Consider the following 21,544-nt stretch of genomic DNA (forward strand, 5'->3'; position numbering starts at 1 on the left):
ACCAAGATAGAGGCTTAGTCAGGCTCAGAGCTGGTTTTTCAAGAACTCTCTGGAAGGCTTTGCCTAACTATGGCAAAGGCAGTGGCTTCTTCATGGGGACAAGCTTTGCAGTCTAATAAGAGGAGCAGCTCAATACTGATCTTAAACGAAGTCTTTATTATACCAAAGTTGTTCCCCTGAAAGATAAAATGACACCCACTAAGTACCACCCTGAGGACTATACTACTTCCTTCTTCCCTGTCTCTGTGTGTACACAGTGCCCCCCTTGGCCAGGTTTGGCATCACACACCTAGAGATCTGCAGGGCAGCTGCACATGCACATGGGGCTGCATTTTCCTCCTGGTTCCCCACATTGAGGCTCTATATCACCTCTTCCCAGCCCACCTCTGATGTTGCTTCCCCCATCTCCTGGTCCCTTCCACTTGGAGGAGAGCTGGTGCCTCTGACCAAGATCTAGATGAAGGCAAAGAAGACATACTCGGTGGAAGCAGCTGTCAGGCTCTGTGCATCCCAGCTGGACCTCGAGATAGTCCTGTCCTCTGAGGCCACGGGATGAGGAGCTCAAGACCATATACCATCACCCCTTCCACCACGCACACACATACACAAAGACAGTCTCCCCTCTCTGCCTCTGCCATGCATGACAGTGTGTGCTGTGGCAAACATGTATTTATTCAGGCGTGTAGCAGGCCCCCGAAGGCTGTGGCCCTGTCCCCTGGGCTCCCTCCCCCATCCCAGCCCTCCTGCTGCCCCAGTGCTCATTTCTGAATGTCAGGGCAAAAAGCACTTAGAGCCAACTGCTGAGCCCAAATCTATTCCAGTGCAGAGAAATGCATTCCGTCACCATGCGGCTGACAAGCTCTAGGCAGGCTGGAGGAGCAGAGGCCAGCCTCTGACTGACCCTACCCTACGAGGCCTCTCTTCTGGCTCCTGTCTTCCAGCTGGACTCAAGCAGGCCAAGCAGCTCCTTAGCCCTGGCAACAGCAGCTGAGAGACCCCCATCTCCATGGAGGCCACTCTGGGTCCCAAACAAGCCACTGTCTACTTGATACCTCCACAGGAGTCTCAAAGATGGCACAGATTCAGCATGCCTAAGAACAAACTCTGGAAACCGTGTCCTGGCCTCATGAGTGGCAGTATATTCCCTCTGCACCCACCAAGCCAGAAACCAGACTCTTCCTTGCAATTCCCTCTCCAGTAGCAGTCTGCTCCCGTCCCTCCTACCCACCACCATCCTTTTTGGAAACGGCTCACTGGGCTCCACAGCGTCTCTGGCCCTGTGATGTGGACTCCCCAGGGGAGCTGTGAATGCCCTAAAATACATATCTGGGTGTGTCGCCATGACCCCATCCCAGCTCTCCAGTAACTTCACAGTGGCTTCCTGCTGACCTCCAGATAAACACCACAGAAGGCCTTCCACGCCTGCGTGGCCTGGCCTGCTGGTTCCCCTTCTCTTGGCTTCACTGACTCCTCCTCGCCTCCCTCCAGCCCTCTGGCCTTGGACTTCCTTAGATGAACTTGGAGCTGCGCTGCTTCCAGATGCTGCCTGTGCCATCCATCCACTAGAATCCTTTCCTCATCTTCATCCCCAACTCTTGCCTATTCAGTCATCACATGTCAACCAGATCTGTTTCCTCCAGAGGCTTCTCTGACCTCTTGTCTGGGTCCGGTCCTTGGCTGTATTTTCTCAGAGTTGCCTGGCTATTCCCTGGGGCTCCAATCTCATTGACATTAAGTGACTCTCTGGTTGCTATCTGACTCCCTACTAGACGATCAGCTCCTTGAGGACGGGTCCACGCCCATGTCTGCTCTCCATCGTGTCCAGGGACTGGTCTGGTGCCCTACATTAAGTGGGTACTGAAAAAAAAAATCGCTGTTGAATGAATAACACCCTGGCCACCCGTCTCTTGACCTGCCCCTCATCTGCTTATTTAGTGAGATGGTTGGGAAATATCACTCTGAAGCTTCTGCCTCTCATTCATTCAACAAATACTTACTGAGCACTACGTCACGGGCCCTGCTGGGAAGTGGAGGCACACTGACAGGCACTGAGAGAGTCTGAAGGCATCCATGGAGCAGAGTGTCCATCTCCACGTCAGGAGGTGTGACGGGAAGGGCGCTGCACCTGAGTCCTAGCTCCTAGCTTCTCCACTGCCTGAATCTGGTACCTGTGGACCTTTGCTCATGCTGTTCTGTCTGCCTGGAACATTCTTCCCCATTCATTCATCCCACAAATAATGACCGTGTTCCTACTATACATCAGGCATGTTCAGTGTTCTGGGTGCAGTGGACATGCAGTTCAACTCCTATGCATGTTTCCATCCCAAGCTGTTTATCACCTCCTCTGGAAAGCCCTCCCTAATGCCCTGAACCTGGGTTGGGTGCCCCTTCTGTGGGCTCCCAGAGTCTGCATTCTGCTCTGGCTCCATTACAGCATTTATTATATCACCCTAGAATTGCTTGTGTTGCATTAAAACTCCACAACTGCCTTGCTCACCACAGCAGCTCCTGTATCATCATATCACTGCCTGGTACATAGCAGCCACTCAAAATCCATTTTTCTACCCGAGCAAATGCCTGTTTCTCTTACGAGTGTCTCCACAAGCTCTAAAGGTAAAGAGGAAGATGCTTCAGCCTGAGTTACGGTTGCTGAAATAAACATGGAGAAGGGGCATTTGTAAGGAGGCCATGGCCAGCAATGAGTGGCGGTGGGGCTTTGATTCAAGACACCGAGAGGGGACACGAACTGGAAAACTGTGATCTTCCTGTCCTGGGTCTGAGAATGCTGTGGCCATCAGATCAGAGGGGAGTGAAGCTGCAGGACCAGAAATCCTTGGATGGGCAAACTTGGACAGCTGGGTTGCACGAGACTCCAAAGTTCTCTGCTTTCGACCTTACTTCTGTTTGGCCCTGGTACTTCCCTCGGGTGTCTGTACCACCAAAGATGCCCTCCTGGCATTGCCTGTCACTCCCCGAGGGGTGGAGGGAGTGGTCACTGCAGTCAGTCTGTCCTCCACATGGAGAGTCACCTCCTCTAAGATAATACGTGCTTCATTTCCTCAAGGTCTCTGCTCACATGTCCTCAGAGATGCCCTCCTGACCACAAAGCCGGCCCCAGCCGTTTGCCTGCTTTATTCCTCTTTGTGGCCCTTCTCACCAGCAGACATAGATGTGCACATTGGTTCTCTTGTCTCCCCCACTAGATGAAAGCTGCCAATAGCAGGGACTCCATCAGCTTTGTTTGGCTGAGTCCCAGCTCTGGGAACAGTGCTTAACACACAGTAGGCCCTGAAGAACTGTTTCTTGAATGAATAAATGAAAGATAACAAACAGGAAGATAGTATGTCGCATCTAAAGCTTACTGGACTCACTAGAAGTGGAAAAGACTCTTTGGGGGTGAGCACCGGATCTCCCTGAGGAGCAAACAGAAATCAGCCCCTGCAGGAGACACAGGGCAAGCTCATCGATGATGACAACCTGAAGACAGTCCGAGAAAGCTGAAGGTGCAAACCGTCTCACTTTTAATGAAGCGCATGGTGGATGAGAACGGCCGAGTGGGCTTCTCCGAAGGTGACTCTCCGGCAGGGATGGCCGGCTCCATCATCCCCCGCCCCTGCTGCGGCCTGGGAGCACCGGTGCCTGTCTCAGCCCCACCTCTCCTCTCTGCAGCCCTCTTTCCCCCTTGTGGCAGGAACTAAAGAGATTAAATGATCAACCGCCAGGAAAGGCCAGGGAGAGCACTGCTGTCTCTTTCAAACTATTGCACCTGGTGCCTCTGGGCTAATGGCAGTGGATGCGAACCCCTCCTTCAACAGTAACTTACAGGGTGGACACGGCTTTCCCCTCCCGCTGCTGTCACCAGGAGTTGGGGTGGGGGACTTACCCTGTCCCCAGGGTGACCCCAGGGTACAGACTGCACCGGTGACAGACATAAGACCCCCGTCACGAACCACTTCCCACTTCTAAATCTAGCCATAAAATGACTCTATATTCAAGAAATCGGAACATCATTTGATGGGCTCCTGACTGGCTGAGAAGTCAACTGAAAATGATCTGACTCCCTTTGAAGGTGGGGAGAGTTAGAAAAGGGAGCACGAGCTTCTTCCCCCAGATAGCTGTGGCCAAAGTTCTTTGCCTCATGGGTCTTGTCCATGGCACTGGTGGCTTCTACTTCATGGCTGACTATGGGAGGGCATTTGGGGTGTGCAGTGCATCCCAGATCAAGGTGCCTGTGGTCCCAGGCCTGGTGTGGGTACGCCCTTCCTCTTTTCCAGCCCGGTCACTAACCAGTTAACCCTCTGGCAGCATTCCCACTCCTGCGGCAGGAACACAAGACAGAGGGGTGGGAGCCGGCGTGGGGCAGGCTCTGTGCAGGGCCCCTGATTGCCTGCAGCCATCCAGCCCCCAGCCTATTCCCATCACCAGCTTCCTCCACTCTGCCCTTCCCCCATGAGGCTGGGGGTGATTGGAACCCCTTCTGCTAGAGCTGATTAGGCCTGATTTCACCAGGCTGCTTCCACCTCTGGAACCTTCCCCTGTTATTAAAGTTGTTTTCTGTCCACTCTCTCGGTCCACTGGATGAGGAGTGTTTATTCGATTTGATTTCTACCCCCACCTCCCTTTTTCCTCTACTCAAGTCCACCTCTCCTGTGTCTGTGGCAGCCAAGCAGACCAGAGTTCTGTAAAAACCAGGAAAATTAACTTCCAACCTCAGGAAAGAGCTATAATAAAGCCAGGTGAATAATAAAAGCTTCATCTAACGTAACTCTGATTAAAAGCTCAGGCCAGCCTCCTCATCCTATCCTGCCCCACGAGGACGAGGCTGGCCCTTTAAAGCAGCTGATGGTTGAAGGGACAGAAAATACACCCAGGCTGCTCTCACCTCCAATTTGCTTTTTTCCATTTTTCCCCCTGCCTTCTCAGGATTTGTTTTACAAATTGGGGCACCCTCAAAGAGACCCATGAACCCATAGGCTGCTCTTCCTTCTGCTCTGCAGTACTTAGCAGCCTTGGGAGAACCAAGTCACTGTGAAGCAACAGGTCCCGGAAGCCCTGGAACCCTCTGCACCCCCACGTGGGGCGGGGTGGCTGATAAGAGGGTGCTGGGAGGTTGAGCTCTACCCTGGCCCCTGAACTATATCAAGCCTGAAGGTAATCACAGTACCCATCTGGGCCTCTCCTTTCCCATCTGTCAAATGGAAAGAACCTTTTCCCTTGTTAGAGTGACCAGGAGAAGCATGAGGATTTGTGGTAAAACTTAGATTGCTGATGAAAAAAAAAATGGATGACTTCCTCCCTCTTTGCTTGCACTGCTATAACCAGAATCATCTATGCAGAACTGGGTGAACAGGAAATCACCTGGCATGTATTGAACCAGCATGGACAGTGTCGACTACATGTGGAGCCTAATAAACACACTGTGGGCCAGACCCTGGGGAGGTCATTGCCAACATACATCTGATCTGTGGGTGCTTTGACAGTGAGGGTAAGCAGAGGAGGGGAGCTGTCCCCATCCTCAAGTCTACTACAGCAAGGTCTCTTCCAGTGCTCTCTGGATGATGAAGGACCTTGCAGGCAATGGGCCTAAGGATGAGAGTGACAAGTTCTGGACCATACTGGGCTGCAGAAGTGAGAGGCCTGCTCTAGAAATCAGAGACTTGGGTCCCCACCCAACTCCCTGTACTCCTGGGGCCAGGCACTCAGCTCTCAGGGCCTTGGTACCCCCACCTGCTGAATGGGGCCCCGGAGGAACAGGTCTCATAAGTCTGTGCATCCAGGCTGTTGTGAGAGGTTCTGGATTTGCTAGCCTGCATTACCATGACCTTAGAGCATACTGCTAACTTGGGCTCTGGACAGGCGTCATTCTACAAGGGCAAAGGCACTGCCATCCAATTCCCTTTCTTCATGATGGTCCCCACTTCAAAACCAGGGGCCCACTAAAGCCCCCAGGCTCACAGAAGCCCCCACACCCCCAGGTGCCCTGGAAAGGGGCTTGCTGCTTAGCAACGTTGGGCAGCCTCAAAGAACCCACTCGGCTTATGCCCCTCCAAGGGGGAGACGTGGGGAGAGCTGAAGTGTGGCAGCCTGGAGCCCAGCTCTGCTGCCTGGGCAGGTCAGTTTCATTCACCATCCCCAGGCTTCTCTCCCTCGATGCACCGGGCTGTGGAGGCAGGAGTCTGGTGCTTTTCAATTTCACGCCAGATATCAGCGGCCAGGTCATGGCTGGCCTTATCTCCTCAGCCTCCTGCCCAGGTGGGCACCTGCTGAGCTCAGCCTCCCGGCAAAGCCCAGAGAAAGGCTATTTGGGGCCAAGACTTGTGGGCAGAGGGGGCCCTGGAAAACTGACATCTGTTGGGCAGGCGGGAAGGTGGGCCCTGAGTGCTGCCATAGGAGGTGGTAGCCTTGTGACTAAGAATCCCTAAGCTCAGCAAGACCCTGAAGACAGGGGATCCAGAATCACAGAACAATCACTATTCTCCAGCTGGACGATCCTTAGGGATTCTTCCTTCCTCTATCCCACTCTCCTCCATTCTTTATATGAGGAAAAGGAGGCTCTGAAGAAAAGAAATAACTTGTCCAAGGTCACATGGAGCTACCGGAGCTGGGATCCGACCTCAGGATGTGATGCCTAGATGCCTGGCTGTTAATTACTAAGCGACGCCACCTTAATCTCCAAGTCAATGACATTGGAGATCCTGAGAGAGTCTTCACGCACTGAGCGATCCCTTCCTCCTACATGGGACCAAGCCACTGCCTCTCAGAGCCTCAGTTTCCTTATCTGGAAAATGAGGAGAGGAAGAGTGGTGAGTAAAAGAATCCTTACTGTCCTTTTTAGACATAAATCAGGGGCCAGCAAACCTCAGTCTGCGGGCCAAATCTGATCCACCACCTGTCTTTGTCTGCTTGTGGCCCACCATCAGCAAAGAATGACTTTTAAATTTTTAAGTGCTTAGGAAAAAACCAAAAGAAGAATAATATTTCGTGACATGTAAAAGTTATATAAAATTCAAATCTCAGCATCTATAAACTTGTATTGGAACACGTTGTCCTATTCTTTTATATGCTATCTGTGGCTGCTTTAGTATCACAAGAAAGATGAGTGGCGGTAACAGAGACCACACAGCCTACAAAGTCTTGAACATTTTACTCTCTGGCCCTTTGTAGAAAATATCTGCTGATGTCTGATATAAGACTGGGCTGAGCCTGGCCTCCAAAACCCCGGAGCAGCCAGGAGTGGGGAAACCCAAGGAGGAGCTAGGTGTAGAAACTCCCGCCGGAAGCTCTCTAGCTACATGTGCACAGGTGAATCCCATGAAATGACACCACACACTGTCTCCCCCATGACCCTCAGTGTCCAGAGTGAAAAAGATTCCTCCCAGCAGCCTGCAGCTCTGGACCTGCCCTCTAGCCCAGGGCCGGGGCCCCAGACTTGCCTTTCCAAAGTCTCTGTTCCTACTAACTTGCTGTGGCTCACGGGTTCATGGGTTCCCTGCCGGGCTGGCTGAGGCTTGAGTGTGTTGTCGATAAGCGGGTGGGTGGCCGTGTGGCTGGTGCGGGGGCCAGGGGGAGAGGAATCAGAGCGGGTAATTGCTGCGTGAAAATGACAGCACAACTATTTATCCACCCCAAACTGGGCCTTGGCATACCAAGAGGCAGCCAGCGGCTGGGAATCAATACTGCCCCAGAGGAGGGATTATTAGGGAGAGAAGGGGGTTTGAAAGATCCATAAGAGCCTGATGACTGTCTATTTCCAGGGGGGCCATCAGCTGCATGAGAATTGTGTGCTCAGGAGCAGGGCTCCCACAGCATGTGCAAGGGAGGCTGGGCTTGCAGGAGATCTGGGGCCCTCTCCTTATCCACCTCCTGACCACTAGAGGCATGGAGTTGGGTAGGGCCTGCTTGGGAGGAAACTTTGGTATGGAAACAGTGGGGAACATGAGAGAGGACCATTCACCCAAAGTGTGTACCTGGCTCAGGGACAGCAAGCAGAAAACCTTGTCCTGGTCCCAGCTCCAGGCTGATCTGCTGTGTCATGCTAGATAAGCCCTCCCATCAAAGCCTGCCATGTCCAGCCCAGCAAGGCCCAAGGGGCAGGAAGTCACCTGGGCACTTGAGATTTGCCCAGAGCCAGGCTGCTGGGAATTTCTGAGCCGAGGCCCTGGTCATCACAACTGAGAGAAAGTAGGTGGAGACTCCGTCCTGAACTGACCTCTAGCCCTATCTCAGAGCCTTCTTTTCCTTTCTCTGTCCAAAAGAGCAGGGAAGAAGTGAAATGGGGTGCATAAACAGGGGTCTTTCTGGGGTGGTGAGACCAGCTAAGTCACCACCAACAGTACCTGTGGTTTGTGCAGGCAGCAATGTTGCAGACCCCACAATTCTATCAGTCCCCAAGGGCCAGCAGCTGTGAGCCTGGGGAGGCTGGGTGAGAGGGACATTCTGTGACCACAGTCTAGTAACTGGCCCATACTGGCACTGCCCGCAGGAGACTTAGCACTCGGGCACTGAGTAACCCAGTCAAACTGTAATTGCCTAGTGTGATGGGGGAAGGCAGAGGAGAATGAACTGCTTTCTGGTCCAGGGTCTGGTTTGGTGAGCAGGTGGGTTCCAGAGTGCAGACCCAGGAGGCTTGTGCAATCTGGTCTGCAAGTGAGCCTTGGCCCCCTCCAGCTCCATTTGCCCACCCTGGAGGAAGATCATACCACCTGATGGCTTAACATCTGAGATGGCCCATGCCCCACATCCTCAGTGAGCAGAAAGTCCTGGTCCACCAAGAACTGCCCCCACCAGCACCCTAGGGGGGAGTCCTGTTAAAAGAGAGGCCCCTGGCTCCCCACCAGGGTCCAGGCAGCAAAGAAAGTGTTCTGAAGCCAACTTGCTCCCTGCCAGCTGCCGCACCCGTGAATGCCTTTGCTCTTCCACCATTTAACAGGACAAAGGCAATCACATGGAGCCTGCCTTCAAGGAGAGGGAAAGGGGAAGATATGTGGATGGCAAGCAGGAGAGAAAGAAAGAAAAGAAACAGGGAGACAGAGAGAGGTCAAGAGAATCAGAAAAGGGAGAAATGGGAGAAGAAGGGAAAGAGAGAAGGAAGACAGTCTAAGACAGATGGAGAGAGGGGTGAGAGGAAAGAGAGAGAAGAAGGCAAATAAGGAGAGTGGAGGGGGAAGGCAGGAGAGGGAGGGGGCTTGAATATGCAGAGTTCTCCAAGGAGGAGAGAGGGTGGGTTTGCAATGCAGCCCCTCAGGAGACAGCAGAAACAAACTGGGTTTTGAAACAGGAGATAAAAAGAGTTGTTATATCTCTAGTTTTGCATCATTTAGTTCGTCAGGCTTGACATGTGTCTAACAAACAAAGTCACAAGAAGAGAAAGAAAGACCATAATGAGAGAGAGAGAGAAAAAGAGAGAGAGAGAAAAGCAAGTAGCCCTTCCCTGGCCCTGCACACTGAACTGATGTTTTATTCTGATTTTTATTCCAAAGATTTGGTCTCCTGCTGGAAGGAGCCAGGCTACAGGTGGGTCCAGGAAGGCTGGGACAGGCATGCGAGTCCTAGGCTGTGGCTGCACCATAAGGGTGCTCACTCTGGGTTCCTGGCTGGGGTTCCCAGGGGCTGTGGGGTGAATGGGTTCAGGTGTCTGCCCCCTGGAGGGCACTGTCACACACCTGTCCCACTGTTGGGGAGAGAGAACTAGGGAGCAGTGAGTGGGCAGGGCCATAGCGTGAGGAGGACTCATGTTTGGACTGGAGGGAGCAAGGCACTGGGAACTCCCCAGGTTCCCTAGTTACAGGCTGAGCCGTGTTCCCAGGGTCAAAATCAAGTGAGGAGAGCAGTTTCAGGGTCCCAGGCTTTTGTTCTCTTTTCTCTACATGCGTCTCCTGATTTCTGGTCCTGTCCCTTTACCAACCACGAGAACTCGGCAAATCACTGCCTCCAGCCTCGGTTTCCTCATCTGTACTGAGAGATCAGAACTGCTGCCCTGGCCACCTCACAAGGCTTTGGTGAGGGTTTAGTAGGGTAGGGCAGGCAAAAGCAACTGGTATACTTTCAGAACGAATTTACAGAAAAGAAAATACTCATTTTCAGACAAGAAAATACAGTTATGATCGATTGCAAACTCCTGGGAGTTTACTGCATGCTGCATCCAGCAAGAAGGCGGTTGTTCCAGCTGCCTGTCATCTGCTGAAGTATATTCACCTCAGCATCAGACAGTCTTGATACACTTGCCTTGTATTGTTTTGCTAAAATCAGATTAATCTGAGGAACAGAAAAGAAAATGTTGGACATGACAGGGAAGCAGAAAGAGAAATGGCTTTTGGTAGGGGTGGGCCAATGGCTTCAGCAATCATGGGTCCTAGAACAAGCCACTTTGCTCGTCTGGGCCTCAGTTTCCCCAAATGTTGAGTGAAGCCAGACAGGCTGGAAGGAACCTTCCAATTCTGATAGTTGAGCCTCTGGAATCTGGGAGATTGGGGGTGGCCTTGCGTAAGCCAAGAAACTGCCAGGTCCGGGGGTGGCCTTGCGTAAGCCAAGAAACTGCCAGGTCCCAGGCTGACATATTTTCCCTTAGTGGGGGACCTGGTGGAGAGTTATTAACACATGCTGGAGGCTGTGGGAAGTTCTTAACTTCCGTCAACCCTTCATGTATTGAAAAAGAACTCACTGATCACTTTCATAGTTGCTCTTCCTGAGCAATGTGACGATGGAGACCTTGTGGGGGTGGGTAGGGGCAGGAGCAATGCAGAGCTGCTTATCTTCTTCCTGGCCTTGCTGTACATATTGGCCTGACTTTGGATCTCTGTGATCCCATCTGTGAAATGGACTCAGTGATGTGGACAGTGCTGGCTGCTGAGGCTTAGAGGGAAACTCACGGCTTTACTATTGAGGGAGTGGGAAAGCCACAGGCTGGAGTCCCAGCTCTGCTCTACGCCACCCGAGTGAATGTGAGGAGCCAACTTCAGTTCTTCTTGGCTTCAGTCTCTTTGTTTTGAAATAAGATGGTAATAACACCGTCATTGCAAAAGAGTCAGGCGGAGGAAACAAAGCGATGTTTGACTCAGTTAAGGCAGCCTGGGCCCAAACTCAGGGCTCTTTTGAGGGCCATGGACACTGTCGAGTTGGGGCCTAGGATGAAGCTAGATAAATGGTGGCAATGCCATCGGCTGGGGCTTTTTCTTGGGGGTGGACTGATGGGACAGGCAGGCGGCAGAAACCAAGCCTGAGACCCATACACTCTTCCTTCCTCACGGGGCTCCTTGGACATCAAAGTGAGAAGGGTTCTTTATATTCCCTTAAAAATACCCAGATTTTTTTTTTTGAGATGGACTGTTGCTCTGTCGCCCAGGCTGGAGAGCAGTGGTGCAATCTTGGCTCACTGCAACCTCTGCCTCCCACGTAGGTGGGATTACAGGTGCCCGCCACCATGCCCAGCTAATTTTTTGTATTTTTAGTAGAGATGGGGTTTCAATGTGTTATCCAGGATGGTCTCAATCTCCTGACCTCATGATCAGCCTCCCAAAGTGCTGGGGTTACAGGTGTGAGCCACTGTGTCCAGACAAAACACCCAGTTTTTAAGGCCACTTGGCAGGGGCCAAGCGACTCCCAGCTGAGCTGTCCTCAGCATCAATGACATCAGAGAAAAATGCCTTATATGAAAGTGTTTTCTAGCATTTTGACTTTTGTGAGGGTGGCAGGGGTGCTATGACATTCTGCTAGCTAACAAAAATGCAAATGTCTCCCCCTCCCCACTGTGTCAGATCCCTGACGGATCATGTCCCGGGTTCTCTGCTGTGTTTATTACCACTAATGACTTTCTCCTTATGATTTGGCTCTGAAACATAACCGATGGTTCTGGGAGAAATCCCATTATTTCCACACGTTATTCAATTAGAGAACCAAGCTGCTCTTCTGCTTGGGGAGTAGGGATTGCCAGCCCCAAAGAGTGGGCCCTTCTTGCTCCCACCCCTAGACCCCAACCATGGGCCTGTGAAGGTGGGGAAAGTGGAGATGGAGCTGGGGGAGCGGTCCGAGGGTTGGCACTGACTCCTGTGGCAGTCCTGTCCACTGTGCAGTGGCTAAGGCAACATGGGGCCTTTCAGAGTAGCCTCACAATCAAATATCCAAAGGGTCCTGCCTCTTATTCCAGTTCTACGGACCAGACTGTCCTCAAGGCTTGCAGGACAGCAGAGGTCTCCCAAGGCACGAGGGGCACAGCTAATGGGTCCCCTCCACCAACTCCTCAACATGGGCTCCCAACCCCTTCCCTTCATTGTGACCTTTTCCTGAAGACCTTTCCCCATCACATCACACACCCAGCTTACCCTACTGACCCCCTTGGGTCTGGATGGGACAGAGGACTATGGATTGAATACCAGCAATGGATTTCCATTGCCCACTGTCTTCAACCCTCCCCCACCCAAAAGTGAGTATCTAGCCCCACTCTGAACTCAAGCTGCATCCTAAATCCCAGCAGGTTGGCCCACTCATTTCCTGTTTCCATGATTGTCTTCCTCCCAGCCCACTCTCATGTGTCATGCCATTACTCTAAAACCTTCAGTGACTCACTATTTTCATTACATCAAAAGCAAACCTGCCTTCCAAAGCCCTCACAGCCTGTACCTTCCACTGTTCCCAGCACACCCTCCCTCTTGCCTAGGGCCTTCTCTGGCTCCACTGAACCAGACTCCTCCTCACTAGCTCCAATCAGACCACACTCATTCCTCCTTCTGCTCCTCTGTCCACTTCCTAAATGTGCCCCCTTCATTGCCTTGGCCTCTGTCAAACCACAGCCATGTTCAGGGGCGCCTTGAGCCTTCCTTCCACAGAGGCCTGTCGGCACCTCCAGTCTGTTCATAGAGTAACCCTCCCCGTGCCTCCCCATCTCTGTCCTCATGATGCCATGCTCACTTGTACGTTCAGCTCTCTTTCCCACAATGGGAGTGCAGGCTTCCTGAGAGTAGGAGCAATGCCACAGCAAGGGGTACGCACCTTCCGCTTGCCCTCAGACCCTCAGCCCATGCGGATCTCGGGCAACCAGTCCTGAGGCCTGGAGATCAAGGACTTCAGCCGAGAGTGTGTGTCCTTTCCTCGGCCATCTCCCCGACTGTGTCTTGGCTTGATACTGTCTGTTTTGGTAACAGGCACTTTCCCTGTGTCCCACCTCAATGCCATGTGGAGAGAGCTGCCTACTCAGCACATCTGGGTGGGAACATAGTGGAAATGTGATGCTGCTTGCCTGGCTCAAACCCTCATGTCCTGAGGACATACAGGGCAGGGTGAGCTTCAGCTGTGTCCTGGTGTCCTGGCAGATAAACCAAGTCCCTGCCCTGGGGCTCATGTCAGGGTCAGTTTCCTCCAGCTAGCCAGCTCAGGGCAGATGCCACTGGCCTGGGGAACACTGAGAACTGGCTGCCAGGCAGAACACAGATCAAGCCCTACACACAGAGCTCCACATGGTGAAAGCCCACTGCAAGGGTATCTGTCCATGCACGAAGCTTTCTTCCTACTCCTTCAGACACCCGGAGTGGCCTCACCACGAAGCATTTTACTTGGGCTGCCAGGATGTGGAGCCAAGCCTTCTATGGTTCCACAAAGCCTGCTATGCCTGGGACTCGGGCTCGTGCAAGAGGAGCTGACTCTTGGTGCTCATGGTTCCAAAGACTCCTCACCACCAGAACAGGCCGGGGAAGGCAGGAGGGGCCCACGCCCTGTGCAAGGGAATCAAAGCTCACCCTCCTCCTGGTAGAACATGGAGATCTGATCAGGAATGCAAAGTGGGCCCAGAGCAAGACACCGGCTGTAATTTACAGTGTCTTTGGGCTTACCCAGAGGTTACAAGCACCATCCACCCACACCCCCCCGACTGGTCTGCCCTTCTTTCAGTCCTACTGCTGTCTTTCTCTTGCTCCATAAACCACCAGCTCTAAGCCATAAAAAGTGCAATGAGCAGTCTGGATGGAAGAGACTGGGCATGGAGCAGGCAGTCAGCCATGCTTCCCTGAAGAGCCGCAGAGGGCACAGGCAAAGTGAGCCCAGCCCCCCAGGGGCCCTCTCCTGGCAGCCCACACAGGGAAGGGAAGACTGCTCTTCAGGCATCAGGCCAGGAATGACTGGTTTCCTTGGCTGGAAGGGCCTCTTCCCTGGGCCTGTCTAGGCCAGGTGGGGCCTTCAGGACCCTGGAGTTTAGAGCAAGAACAAATCCCACGGATCCGCAAGCATCACTCCTTGGTTTGGGGCAGTACTTTGAGCCTGTGGCAGTGTCTGAACCTGTCACATCCTCAGGATCCAGCACAGGTGGCAACTGCCACTCTCAGAACAGAGACACTGGACAGCAGAATCCAGGGCAGAGGAAAGAACCTTAAAATGTCACAGGGTCGAACATTTCAGGGAAGCAGCTCTGACCAGCTCATGAGTTTAACTCTTGGTTCTGACGTGGGGGGTGGCGGCAGAACTGGGCTGGAAATGCAGATGGGTCTGCTCGTCAAGCTGGCAGGATTCTTCTGAACTTTATGAATGAAAAGTAATTCAAGAAAATGTAGGGGTCGGAGAGTTTGAAGTCAAATTATTTCATTTCTGTATCGGCAGCAAAAGACTGACTTGAGTGAGGGCAGCTGCAAGGATGGGGTGGGGGATTCTGAAATGATGGGAGGGTTTTCTCAGTAGCGATAGTGCTTTGGTGGTTTCTAGGGGCAGCCAGTCCCCCCAGACATGAGAGTGGTAAGAAAACTGCGAGAAATCAGGACAGGTGCCCCATGGTGGAGTTGGGGGGTCTGTTCTGTGGGCTAGTTTATGAGTCAGCCTGACCCAGATTCAGCCCAAGATGAGGGACACTCACCTCCAAATTTTATGGATTGGGGGTGGGCTGGAAATGTGGTGGCCACTTGGAAGGAACCAGTGGGATCTGCGGACAATCATGCATCCAGAGTAGGGACAAGATTGGGCATCTTGGAGCGAAGGGAGGCAGCAGCGCCTCGAGGGACAGCCTGACACACTTAGGAAATGTGTTGGAAGACACTGGGCTGTTTATCATAAAATCAGTAAAGAAAATAGGATGGTTAAAATTCAGACCCTGGCAGGGAATGAGGACGGGACAGTGGGAGCTTCAAAGGAGCTGCTTTCTGAAACCTCAGGAAAAAATATTGCCAGGAAATGGGAAGTAGGATGAGATCTCTCTCCTAGAACAGAGTTAGAAATTTAGACAGTTGGTGATGAGCGTGGGCCAGGGGAGAGAATATTTGTTTGCATGCCTTGCTCTGTCACCCCTCTACCGTCTCTGCAGCCACCAGAGACCCCTCCCAAAAGCACAGCTACAACTGCAACCTTCCCTGACCCCAAAGCCCTCCAACCTCTTCAGTGCCTAAGAAGAGAAAATCCAGACCACTGGCTTGGATGTGCTGGGTCCTATGTCACAGAGCTCTAATCACCTGCATTTTTAACTTGGGCTGCCCCAATTAAGTGCTTTCTGGCCTCTGCAGCCCCAGCTGGGGTGTGTGTGTGTGTGTGTGTGTGTGTGTGTGTGTGTCCAGACAGCCTAGGGTCACAGTGGTGTGGGTTTCTACTTGTCTCCCTCTTTAGATCACTGGCTCCTGAGGGACAGGGCAGTGTTTCATTTGTTTGTCTTCCATATCCCAGAAACCAATGAGTATTTGTTGAAGGTATTACCCATAAAATCAAAGGTAATCGGGGCAAAGGTAATGGCCCTGTGAGGTGGCAGGGAGGTATTCCTATCCTTATTGTGCAGACAAGAAAGCCAAGGTCCAGATAATAAGTGACACTTAAAGTCACCTGTCTGATGGCAGAAACAGGATGAGACTCAGATGCGCTCAGAGGGGTCCTGTGATTCTGGGGCACACCATGCTGCTTCTCCAAGCCGCCTTTGAGGCCGGCAGTGCCAGGAATCCATGGTCTACAAAGATGTGGTCCCACTCAGAGGCCAGAACACAGGAGAGTGTCACACCCACGGTGCCAGATACAGTGCTGGGCACACACCAACAATTAAAAATACTTGGCAGTGGCTGATGCCTGTAATCCCAGTACTTTGAGAGGCCACGGCAGGTGGATCACATGAGGTCAAGAGTTCCAGACCAGCCTGGTCAACATGGTGAAATACCACCTCTACAAAAATATAAAAAGTTAGCTGGGCATGATGACATGTGCCTGTAATTCCATCTACTTGGGAGGCTGAGACGGGAGAATCACTTGAATCTGGGAGGCGGAGGCTGCAGTGAGTAGATCGTGCCACTACACTCCAGCCTGGATGACAGAGTGAGACTCTGTCTCAAAAAAAAAAAAAACTTGCCAATATCAAATTTAATCCTATTCATGGGAAGGCCCAAGTCCTTTGGGTAAGGAAAGCTCAGGGCTACGGACTCAAAAGGTCAGGTTGCCTGAGTCTCTATCCAGCTCCAGAAGGAGTTACAAGTAGACCTCAGAGAAGGGCACCCTGGCAGGGCTTCCACTGTGAGGTGTGCCTGTCTGTGGCCCCAGCCTCTGGATCTGGAAGGCTAAGGGTTAATTCACCTCTGCAAGTTCCACCAGCTCCCCTCCACCCCTGATGCTCAGTGCCCCTAAAGAAGGGCCTGCTATTACCCTGATTGGACTCTCCAAGGTAATAGGGGCCTCAGAGTCCAGCTGCTCCATTGCAGGCGCTCTCTCCCTCAGACACAGCCAGGTGGACAGCAGTCTCTGTGAGGGGCAGATAGAGCTGTAATGAACTGAAGATGTGTAGCAACTACAGAGGAACAAGTTCATCAATTAGAGGCTCCTTGCCCAAAGGCTTCTGGGAAGGGCTGTTGCGGGGAAGGAGAAGGCTGACTGGGCTCCCTCTGAAGGTCCTGACGCCTCAAGCTGACTTAGTTGTCCAAGTCTCAGGCCCCTGGAGGAGTCTCAACCCCCCCTTCCTGGCTCCCAAATAGCTTCTTCTGCCTTTTGCTGTGGGATCTCTCGGAGGGACTCCCCATTTTTGGGAGGAGCTGGCTGGTGGTTTCCCTGGGGACTAAGGGTCTACTGAACAAGACTGAGAAATGTTTAGTTTAGCCCCAAACTCTTCAACTCCTTAGGAAACCACATTTGTGAGCAGATGAAAACATTGACACTGCTGTTCGCCTCTTTGGCTCTGAATCACATATTCAGAGACCAAGGGAATAAAGAAGATCTTGGTCCAAAGCTGACCCTGAGGCACCATGGTGACACAGAACCAGTGTATGTGTAGGAGTCAAAAATGTCACCACTTCCTGCCTGCACAGGAAGTGCCAAATATGGGTGTTGTCTATGGCTAGGAAGACAAGGGCAGTGATGGCCCATGGAGGCTCTCTGGTCCTCAGCCTCTACCTCAGCTCCCCTCCCTACCCAGCCTGGCCCCCCTACCCTACCCTAGGGCTGGGAAGGGTAAGCCATGCCCGCTTTCTCAAGGACAGGGGAAGGCTAAAGAGCACAGAGCAGTCACTCTAGTGGGGTGAATGCAGCTACTATTTGTGCAGGCAAAGGCTGTGAGTGACTAACTCAGATATAGTCAATTGCATATATTTTTAAATAAGGGGCAAATGGACATCTTAGAATTGGAAAAGACAATATTTTTAGAGACATGTGGGTGTCAATGGAGGTTCAGAATCATGAAGAGGGGATGCTGGGCTTATGACCTCAGGAAATGAGGGGACACCAATTGTTTGCGTTGGCAAAAAGCTAGAGATGTAGAGCAATGGCCCACAGCTGGGGAAGTCTTAGCAAATGAAGGACAGCTCCGAGGCCTCCTTACTCTTCATAAGCCTTGGTAAGTCAGTTACAAGCTGGTCAGAGGTTCCCACACTGCTGCTGCTGGGTCCAGGGGCTGGGTTCAACTCCATGGCAGCCCCTCAGGGGTGTACTGTCATAGACAGACCCTATCCCAGCCAGTAAACCTGGACCAGTGTGGTACAAATGGCAGGGAAGTCTGTGCCTACTTGACATGGGAAGAATTTCCTTATGATGTAGCGATGCCTGAACTTTCCTTATGATGTAGCGATGCCAAGAACCTCATGCCAAAGCGAGATGTTCAAACAGGCTCTCTATGTGTCATGTGTATTCTGGGGTCTGGGGGCCAGCTGGGTGACCCTGGGCAGTCACATTCTGAGTCTCTGCTTCCTTATCTACATGATGGAAGGAGTGAATGAATCTTCCTCCAAGGTGGTCGAAGAATGAAATGATGCCTAGAAAGTGCTGAGCACAGTTTCTGGCCCACGGGACATGTTATGTAAGGAGTAACTGTGCATGTGACTCTGTTCATTGGTGGGACAGAACGTTGCGGAAATGAGCGTTCCGACTCCTCACTCTTCTGACAGTCATGAAGGCTGTAAATGCCAACCCTGGTTGCGGACATGTGAGATGAGAGGCTGTTGGAATGGCAGGTGCCTGGGAAAGAGGGAGAAAGAAGATGCCCTCTTTTCTTTTTTTTTTTTTTTTTGAGCGGAGTCTCATTCTGTTGCCAGGCTGGAGTACAGTGGCGCAATCTCGGCTCACTGAAATCTCTGACTCCCTGGTTTAAGCAATTCTCCTGCCTCAGCCTCCCAAGTAGCTGGGATTACAGGCATGTGCCACCACGCCCAACTAATTTTTCTATTTTTAGTAGAGATAGGGTTTCATCATGTTGGCCAGGATGGTCTCCTGACCTTGTGATCGGCCTGCTTCCACCTCCCAAAGTGCTGGGATTACAGGCATGAGCCACCATGCCTGGCAGGAAGAAAGAAGATGTGATTGCTCTGCTCACCTGCAAGACCTTGAGAGACCCAGCCTCACACACCTGCCCACCGATGCCATGCCAGCCAGGCAACAAGAATGATAGCACAGTCTCCACAGCCCTTGGCAGAGCAACACAGAGTGGAAAGGGGGTGCTTCAGGACACGTAGGTGGTGGAGAATGACTTGGCAGGCTGCAGAGGCCTGTTCACCCATCCCAGGACTGTGACTCTAGCTGCTGAGAGGCCCCCTATGGGTACCGGCAGGGTGAGCTGGGAGAGGTGGGCTTCACTCTCCTCACCCAGCCTGGCACACAGGTCTAGAGACCCCAAGGAGGGCTTGTTATATGCCAGTGGAGTCCTGTGCAAGGAAAGCCTGGCTGACAGAGATAAGCTGTGGCATCTCAGCACCAGCCCGGGCTCCTAGGAGCTGCTGGAGCACATATTAATGGGACCCATTCAGTTCAGCCCGCATGGCAATTAATAACCAGCCAGGCAGAGAGACTGAATTTGGGGAGTGTGTGTGTGTGTGTGTGTGTGTATGTGTGTGTGTGTGTGTGTGTATGTGTGTAGAAGGGGTTAGCTTCGGGCCGGAGTGGGTCAGAGTCTCTTTCCTTAAGGACGCCTCCTCCTTGCAGCAGACCTGCTCCTACCCCAGGTTGGGTGAGAGGGGCCTGTCCTAGCTTAACCCTACCTGCTGAGTTCCATCAGTAAGAAGGTGGGAGGCAGGAAAGGGCCTGTTTCTTGGGCTTGTAGGACTCAGGCGGCCTGGAGCCACCCAGCCAGGTGGGGCTAGGGGTAAGTAAGGGAGAACAGTCTTGAAGTATGAGTGTGATGCACCTAGTTTCCCTTCTCCTCGATTTCCATATTCTGCTAGGTGTTCTGAGATTGGAAGGGTGTATGATGGAGGGAGGAATAGGGGTATCAGAAGCATGCCATCTAGTGCTTTTGTGACAACTTAGAAAAACATACCCTTCAGAGTGGACCCTTCCCTATGAGCACACAGTTCCGTGAGCAAATGGCCCCTTTGTGCCCAGAAAAGCATGCTCCTTTCTCCAGGTAAGGCCACCCTGATCGAGGATACACAGCTTCCTGAGCGGGGCTGGGCTGCATCTCACCCTGGGTGGGTGACAACACTCCAGCAGAATCCTGCATTGAATATCTGGGTCATTCTTGTTTGGCCCATGGCCTTGGCTGCTTCCTAGAACCTTTGTCCTCAAAGTGAGGTGGAGGACCAGCAGCACTGGCATCACCTGGGAGTGTGATGGAAACAGTAGCTCTCAGGCCCCATCCAGAGCTACTGAATTGGGATCCACATGTTAACAAATGCACAGCTGACTCATGTGTGTTAAAACATGGCTGAGGAAACACTGGGGTTGTCCAAACACTGGCAGAGAGTAGAACACAGGGGAAGGGGGGGGGGAGAGAGAGAGAGAAAGAGAGAGAGAGAGAGAGAGAGAGAGAGAGACCCTCCTACAAAACAGGCGGAGATGTGTGCTAACCAAAGACAAAGCATGAATGGACGGCTTAGGGACACAGGAAAGAGCCTCTTCTGCTGGTTTTAGTGCAGTGCCCCATCCCCCTGCTCAAAGACCTACCATCGGAGACCCTCCCCTATCCTCAGCATGCAGGGGCTTTGGCTATCTGCCCAGGGGTGAAGCCCAGCCTGGCAGCTCAGAGACCCAGGGGAGCATGTTGCAGGGCCGGCCTGGGCCTTCCAGGTGGGGAACAGCGTTGTGGGGGCCTGGCTCTACTCTTTGCCTATAGACCCCCATCTCTCCATGGACCTTTCATCAGGATTCCCAGGCTGCTGCGGAGGCCCGGACACCTCAATCACTCCTATCGCACTGGTCGCAGGAAGAGAATAGCTTTCAGCTCAATTACCCTTCACATTCCAATATCATAACGCTCCAATGAGGCTTTTTAACCAAAAACAAAAAAGCCGTGTCTGCTGCAGGCCGGCTGCAAGGCCAGCCGTGCAGAAGGGACGGGCCGGCCTGCCTGACAGTCACTGCCCAGCCCTCTGGGTGAGTTACGGGAAGGGACCTGTCCCAAGGCATTGGCCAGACCGAGAGTGCACTGAGGTCCCGGGCCTCAGTTTACCAACATATGCCCTGCCTCTACATCAACTGTTAGACTTGGATTGGCCTATGATCTTCTTTAGGGAGAAAACACTGAGACCCAAGTCCCAAGAGGCCTGGTGATGGACCATACCCAGGATGGTCTTTCTTGTCAGAGTAGCCCTGCCTTCTCTTCCCGGGAACAAGAATGCTACCAGACCCTTCTTAGTGACATGGCATGATGGCATTATTCAGACAGGCCATGGCCTGGGGAGCTGGACTCTTGGTTTACATGCCATTACACACCCTTTGGCTCATGTGTTTCTTATAATACTGACCAGTCAGGAAGCTAGCCAGAGCCAAGGTTATTAACCCCACTGCACAGATGGGTAAACTGAGGCCCGGAGAGATGAGATGAGAGGCCACCAAACACATGAAAGTATCCCATTCCAGCCATGGGGACCAGGGAGGTGAGGTCTGCTCTGACCAAAAGGGTCCAGAGGGATGCAAGCTGATCTCTCCTCTCCTGTGCTGGAAGTGACGGACAAGGGTCCCTGTGTAGGCAAGTCCTGTTCCTAAGTGCTTCGCATGCATTGCAGAAGCCTTGTAAGGTAGGTTTGTGATTGTCCCCATTTCACCTGAGAAAAACTGAGGCTCAGAGAGGTGAAATCACTTGTCCAGGGTCAGAATTCATACCCAGGCCTGTCTAACTCCTGGTAGCTTCTCTGTTACCTTCAAGATGGAACACCTCTAAACCACCATAGACAGGGGAGAGAAGCTG

The 21,544-nt window shown here is 52.4% G+C and overlaps 1 protein-coding gene across 5 annotated transcripts in view; it reads right to left on the minus strand.

Annotated features, from left to right (window-relative positions):
- Positions 1-21,544, minus strand: part of CDH23 (cadherin related 23) — a 412,201-nt gene that overhangs the window by 262,870 nt on the left and 127,787 nt on the right. The window lies entirely within an intron of this gene.

Source organism: Callithrix jacchus, chromosome 12 (genome assembly GCF_049354715.1).
Source record: "Callithrix jacchus isolate 240 chromosome 12, calJac240_pri, whole genome shotgun sequence".
Taxonomy (NCBI): domain Eukaryota; kingdom Metazoa; phylum Chordata; class Mammalia; order Primates; family Cebidae; genus Callithrix; species Callithrix jacchus.